Source organism: Akebia trifoliata, unplaced genomic scaffold (assembly GCF_017979445.1).
Source record: "Akebia trifoliata isolate Shusen 1 unplaced genomic scaffold, ASM1797944v1 Contig01014, whole genome shotgun sequence".
Lineage (NCBI taxonomy): Eukaryota > Viridiplantae > Streptophyta > Magnoliopsida > Ranunculales > Lardizabalaceae > Akebia > Akebia trifoliata.
Window position 1 is genome coordinate 90838 of NW_028237413.1, and position 7941 is coordinate 98778.

General features: G+C 35.1%; 1 pseudogene; it reads right to left on the reverse strand.

The window, feature by feature from the left end:
- Nucleotides 1-6886: 6886 nt before the first annotated feature.
- Nucleotides 6887-7591, reverse strand: LOC147380754 (secreted RxLR effector protein 161 pseudogene; annotated as a pseudogene).
- Nucleotides 7592-7941: the final 350 nt, after the last annotated feature.

The following is a 7941-nucleotide window of genomic DNA, read 5'->3' on the forward strand; positions in this document are numbered from 1 at the left end:
ACTCTTGGACAAATCGAGTATAATCCCAATACTCACCAGGTGACGGATTCTAGTTGTCTATCTGACCCACCAGATGATCCTCACTTGTGTTCTATACCTGTCTCGCCACGCTCTGAATCTAAAACTAAATAAATAAAGAAAGAATAGAATGGTTATCTAGTAGGAAAGCAAATAATTTCTGCCAATAACCTCTCCTAACATTAACAAATAAATGTGCTGAATTATTTTAAAATAAGCAAAGTTTTACAAAAGAAACTACGAGTAACTGGTACATATAGCCAGGGATGAGCCACTAAACGTTTTAAAACTCACATTACATCTATCTGTAGTACTCACTATAATACTTTTTTTTATATAAGACTAATTGATTAAGTGGAAATATTAAACATGTATTTCATTTTATATATCAAAATAAGGCAACAGAGACATAATACACAATGGTGGAGTAGTGGAATTAGAAAGTTGGGATTCACGACTAGATCGCTTCTAGTCGGGACATGATGTTTCATAATAAGTATTAGTTCATGATTTTGTGGCTGGTCGGTGTTTACCACACTTGCGAGACCATTTATCTGGTTCAGGCTGGTTGTTTGACGTGATCGTAAGCAATGGATCTCTTTTCGATGTGTCAGAATGTTTGACTATTATAGATTGTTAGTGATCACTGACTAATCATCTTCATCTATGCCTCTCAAGTGTGTATGTGATTCCCAAATATACAAACCATTCGTATACGACCACCTTTACATTACAAGTTCACTGGTAAAGATAGAGAAGAATAAATCCGGATTCCAGTGTGACTCCATTCTCATATGCGTCGCATACCACGTATGGTTTGGTAGTCCCTACTATACATTCTAGGATAGTACACAACTCTGGATGATATGATGCACTATCCTTTTAGGCATTCACAAACTCTTTAACAGCTCACAAAATAGCTACATATATATATATATATATAGGGTCCCGTTCGGCACCCTAAGTTTTACCACACACTTTAACAAACGTGTTTTGTCCTACATGGGTTAGAAGTTTCGGAATGGGCTGATTTTTGGTGAGGATGATCTCTATGGTGAGGAGATCATCCTCACCAAAAATCAGCTCATTCCAAAACTTCTAACCCCATCAAAAATGATTTACAAAAAATGGACGGTCCACGATTTTTCAACTTGTAAACATGGGGCTAAACATTTCGAAATGGGCTGATTTTTGGGGAGGATGATCTTCTAATCATAGAGATCATCCTCACCAAAAATCTGCCCATTCCAAAACTTCTAACCCATGTAGGACAAAAAACATTTGTTAAAGTGTGTGGTAAAACTTATGGTGCTGAACATTTCCCATATATATATATTATTTTTATTTGAAAACAAAAGAAAAATTAACAATACAAGATTGAAAATGGATATCCAGTTTCCTACCATGCAAGTGTGGCCACCCGGCTTAAAATAAATAATAGAACGAAAAAGTAAACAACGCCTCGTGCTAATAGAAAGTAAATAAACATGCAACCAGTAAAATTATCCCTGGATATCCGTTTACCAACCTACACACAACACAACAATGTAAAATGTAGACATCACCCCTCGGGTGTGACTCTGACATTTTACCTTTTTTCATTTTTTCGATTTTTACCGTTTTCAATCTTTTAAACAAAATATCCACTTTTTGATATTCATCAACTCAATTTGAGTTCATTGAATATTAAATCATTTTTTTAACTGTGAAATTCATTTTTATCAATAACATTGAAAAGTACAAAACTTAAATCAAAACGGGGTCCGAGCGGTGTACATGACCCAATTGACGGAAATAACCCGTTGAAATATCCTACCCACGTATAATTTGTTATAAAATACAATTAAATATATCAAATATGTAAGATCTAGTATGAATTTGAAATAACTAATTAAATTCTAAATTTTTAAAAACACACCACAAATTTTTAATAAAATCCTAAATGCAATTTTCACAATCTATGATTACTAATAGAAATTGAGAGTTCCTTACAATCTCTATGCGAAAGAATTGAAACATGAACACGAAAATCAAGACGAACGACACAAAAATTGAAATGGATCGGACTTTGAAGCGATTGATTTTTGAATCTGACCCGGTGATTTTGAAGATCTCGATGCTGTCGTCGTTTCTCCCTTCTGCAACAGAGGACGGTTTGATCTCGAAACAGATGAAATTCGAGGTCAAAGTTTCTAAACATCCATATATAAATACGACTGATTTTTGACGATACGAGATAAAAAAGAAAGTGAAAGGAAAAAATTTTGGGTGGATTTCGTAGATGTCGAGGTTACGTATTTTTTTCCCTTCTGCGTCGGTTGTCGACGACGAGCCGTTTGTCGTGAATCTGAGGTAGAAAATCAGTAAAAAAAAAAATATTTCATTTCATATGTCGCGACTGTTTGGACGAGTTGGGGAAGATGAGGAAAAAAAATTAAAAAAATTTATTTATATAAATTTTGGGACGAAATTGGTATTTTGCCTACTGTTTCGATCGACGATAACTTGACCATTCGGATTCCAAAACTGATAAATGAATACTCTATTTTATCTCATTTTTCAGTCTAGATCTAATGGTATGGTTAATTTCTATAAATTTTGTCTCTAACAAAAATTTACATTTTTGGCCTGAGTTGACCCCTAAAATTGATGTCATTTTTTTTTGATGATAATTCGACTTCTGTACTTCAAAAATGACAAATAAATAGTTCATATGTAATAATTTTTTGTTATGAACTCAATGGTTTAATCAAATCTTAATGACTCTTACTCTAATAAAAAGTCACTATTTTAGCCTAATCCGACTTGATAATCTAGGATTTTGTAACTTTTATATTCGGATTTGCATTTGAGCATGCTTACAGGCTAAAATATGTTTTTCGATCATTTTGAATTTAATGGTGAGGTCAAAGTTTCTTAAAAATGATTAGAAACCTCCTAAAGTTTTACTCCTAAGTCCCACTTTCAAGATTTTTAAAAAATTATATTATTTATTTTTTCTCGAGATACGAATTGAAAACTTGGGATTTTACATTAGCATACTCTTTTGTAGGTGTAGTGTAGTTATGTTTTGTAAAAATTATTTTAGCAGTGACTCTCATACGGATAATGACTATTAGTCTACCTAAGATCTAGGTAAGGGAGTCCATATTAGGGATTACGGAAGGTGTTAAGCACCACCCTATTACCTCTACCATAGGTGGTAATCTTAGAATTGGTCATTTTCGAAAAATGAAAATAAAAATTAGAAGAATCCAGTTTGTGCCCTCGAGTGTGTGGGACTTTGATTTCGATTTTATCCAATAATGGCTTCCTTGTTGAGAAAGGGGCCTTGATATGGTTTGTGCCTCTTAGAAAATCTTGAAAAATGTAGATTTTTTTTATCAAGGGCCCATATCCATACGGAAAGGGACCAAGGCCTTAGTCTCAAAACACTTTTGTGGTGTGTGCACTTGTGTAAGGATTTTTAAGAAATATTTTCGAAAAAGATTTTCAATCTCTACCTTTCGACTGAGTCGAAGCCCAATCTACTGGAAGTAGAGGAGGATATGCATCACATCTTAAGATTGTTCTAGAGAAAGAGAAATAAAATAAAATAAAAAGAGAGGGGAGAAGTAGAAGACGACAATTATGGAAGGGAGAGAATGAGGGATTATGTCTTTCTATTTTAATCTTCATGCTACCTTGGTCTTCTTCCTCTTTGACTTAGTCTTTATGTGTTGGATGTGTAGAACTCTTAGTGATTTAAGGATATGAGTCTAAAGATCATGAGAGAAGGAGAGAGAGAGTGAGAGAGTTGAAAGAATTGAGAGAGAGTTAAAAGACTTGGTAAGAGGTTCAAGTCTTACAGTTTGTGAAAGATGACTTGAGGGTGGTGTGCAAACATGTGTTTTCGCAGAGGGAAATGTTTTTTTTATATATAAATTTTTAGGATGGTTTTTTAGTTTATAATGGGGTGAAAATATGAAAAGGTGAAGAATGACATGAGGTTTATGAGTAAGATATATAAAACTTAAGATTAGGGGAAGGGTATTGTGGAAAGTGGTGCAAATGGATTATTTTTTACCCAAATGGGTTGGATTTTTCAACCCATATGGGTTGAGTGTTAGGTGGGGTTAGAGGGCATGCATTTTGGTTAGAAAAATGATTGTGTAAGGGTATGGTTGTTGATATTTTGGGAGGGTGGAAAAGGGTTAAAACAATATGGGAGGTATATAGTAGGTGAGTTGATTAAGAAGAAGGGGTATGGGGTATAGAGATAACTTATAGAGTATTTTCAGGGGAATATGATGGGGGTAGGTTATAACATGAGTGTGGGTTGGTTAGTTTTTTGAGAATGGTGATGGGGTTGGGTAGATGGATTTATGGAGGTAAGTTGTGATGGTGACTAATATCCCATTTTGATGATCATTGGTTATTGTGGTGATTGGTTGTAATCATGGATATGGTTTTGGGCTTAGGCTTAAGATTGGGTAATAGATAGGGTAGTAGTTTTGGGTTGAGTTGAAATGTGAGGTGGTGATAATTATCCAGGGGGAAAGTTCTTCTCCATGGGATAAGTAAAAGAGGCCCTAGGTCATTTATTGAAATAAAAAAAGATTTTTTGGGGTTTGGGCTTCTAAGCCCATTTAAATTTTTTTGATAAAAATATATTTTTCAAATTAGGATATCTATACCTGCCCATCTTTGCAGGAGTTGTGTACAAAGAACTGCAAAGAATAGTCTAAACCCCTGTTTGTATGGGCCCATTTTTTTTGAAAACATGATTGTAAAACACTGAGGGTATGTTTGATTGCACATGGAAAATAGGGTGGAAAATCAATTTCCATGGAAAATGACATTTTTCAAGTGTTTGATTGTACATGGAAATGGAAATTCATTTTCCACCCTATTCAAAAAGTTCACTAAATCATGGATTTCACTTTCCCACCTATATGGGTGGGAAAATGAAATCCACTTATATTTTCCATCCTCAATTCTTCCCTACCACCACCACCATTACACTAACCTCGCCATCGTCACCATCGCCGTCAACTCTGTCTCTGACCACCTTCTCTCTCTCTCTTCTTCTTTTTCTTCTTCTCCATCCCTCACCTCCTCCACCACCACCACCACGTTCTCCCCCCATCTTCCTCATTTACCTCCGTCGCCGTCATCGTCACCGTCGCCACCGTCGTCGTCGCTGCCGCCACCGTCGCCGCCATCGTTGCCGCCGCCACCGTCGCCACATCCTCCCCCCTCCCTCTTCCTCGTCATCTTCTTCTTCCTCTCTCCCTCCTCTCATCTTTTTCCTCCTTCTCCTCTTCTTCTTTTTTCTCATATTGTTCCATGATTTTATCCAAGTGAAATCAAACAATGGAATTTGATTTTCCAACCCTACCTATTTTCCACAACTAATTTTCCATGGATTTCAAATTCCATGGAAAGTGACTTTCCATGCAATCAAACATACCCTGAATGAATTGATGATTTGTGAAAAGTTGTTACCCGAGCACGAGGTCTAACAGGATTTGACCTTGTAATTCCTTGATCTCGTGGCACGAAACTCGTTTGAGATCTCGGATTTGATGAAAGTTTGTTTAATTTTAAAATTTTGGTATTTTTTTGTATTTTAGGAAATTAGAATTGAATATAACTTAAAAATTATATATTTTTTTTAAATGAGTTACATTCAAATAATAATAAAAAATTGGAAGAACTAAAGAGCTTGTAATGATCTTTTAATAGGTCTACACGGAAGAGTCTTTCAAACTCACCGTAATAGTCTCTGGTTAAAGTGGTTGGAAAAATAAAAGAAAACGTGATCCTCCCTAGCTTTGAGTATGACAACGATAGAATTTATTATAAATAAGGCAGTCTCCCAAGCTAAGAGTTTGATAGGGATTAAACCGATAATGAAAAGTAGAGATAAGATTAGAATCTAAGTGTGTTTTAATAATAATGATTTGACATCTTTTGTTTTAAACGACGAACTTGTGAAATCTAAGGAAGATCAAAATTCTTTTTTTTCTCAATTTTTTTTATTTTTATAAACTAAAAATATCGTCTAATTTATATTCATGCAACAAGGAGCAATAGTAGTTTAGACTCTTATTGAGGAAGAAAATATAATTTAAGCTCATAGTGGAGAGCATTATACAGTTTAAGCTCGTACTAAAGAGCATCATACAGTCTAGGCTCTTGCTAAGGAGTAATATACAATTTAGGCTCTTACTAAGGAGCAATACATAGTTTAAGTTCTTGTTAAGAAGCAAAATGTAATTTAGGCTTTTATTGATGAGCGATAAGCAATTTTAGGCTCTTACTAAGGAGTAACAAGAAGTTTTAAGGTCTTATTAAGGAGCAACGAGTAGTTTTAAGTTCTTACCGAGTAGAACTGTCACCTTCATTCAAGGATACCACTAATGATGGATCATGGATGTAACAAAGTGCTCATTTGTCAGTCCTAAGACAGTTCCATGGTCTCAAAACTAGTACCATCAATAAATTTAGGAGTTTACCTTTACGTGAACTTTCTTTGTGGTATTAGGGCAATGTACAGCCTTCAATGTAGTCTGTATATACATTTCCTAGGTGTCCAGCTTCATACTCATCGTATGTCATTCTGATATCTTACTAGCAACCAGCTATGTGATATTCAATCACCTTTCTATCCAGAATGAAGACTTCATCAACGTGATGCCAAGTCACGTCTAGTCCAAGCATTTCTTTAATACTTTACGAGTACATCTACTCACAGGCAAACATAACATGTGTACACAATAATGCATAAACAATGACTAGTCATAATTAATTTCTTTAAGCAACAATAAATAGTTTATCAAGAGTATAAATGAATCAAAAAACAAGCATAAAACAAACTTAACACTTAAATAACATGAACAAATGACATGATAACTCCCATACGAGTTACATGTTCCTTGAAAATCTTAGGCGGGAGTCCTTTTGTGAGAGGGTCAGCTATCATAGTACCAGAATCTATCTTGGCAATCTCGATCAATCCTTCACGAACCTTTTCACATACTAAAAGGTACTTTATTTCGATGTGCTTGTTTCCTCTGGTCACTCTTTCATTCTTTGTAAAATCAGTAGCAGCCTTGTTATCACAATAAATAGCAATAGGTCTATAAATGAAATCCACAATCTTTAATTCACCGATAAAATTCTTCAACCAATCTGCTTGACGAGTTGCTTCATAACATCCAATAAACTCTGAATACATGGTTGAATCTGTCAGAATGGTCTGTTTTGAGCTTCTCCATGAGATAGCTCCATGCCCAAACATGAAAATATAATCTGAAGTAGACTTCAAGCTATCACGACATCCAGCATGATCTGCATCAGAATAACCAACAACTTGAAGCTCACTTGATCTTCTATATACTAACATAAAATCTTTTGTTCTCTGCAAATACCGAAGTACTTTCTTTACTACTCTCAAATGAGTAATACCGGGATTCTGCTGATATCTCCCAAGCATACCAACGATGTAACTGATATCAGGTCGGATGCAAATCATTGCATACATGAGACTACCGACTGCTGAGGCATATTCTGATGCGTCGACTTCCATCTTCTCAAACTTGTTCTTGGGACATTGATCTTGGCTGAATACATCTCATTTTACCACAGGAGTCTCACCAGGAGCACATTTATCTATACCAAATCTTTTGAGCACCTTTTCAATGTATGCCTTCTGTGACAAATCCAAAAATCCAGCTTGTCTATCTCTATGAATTTTAATCCCTAAAACATATTGAGCATCCCCATATCTTTCATATCAAAACTTTTTGACAGAAAAGATTTTGTATCACACAAGAGATGAACATCATTGCTTGCCAGTAATATATCATCAACATAAAGTACAAGAATGATGAATCAACTCCCACTCATCTTGAGATATATGCACTTGTCAACGACATT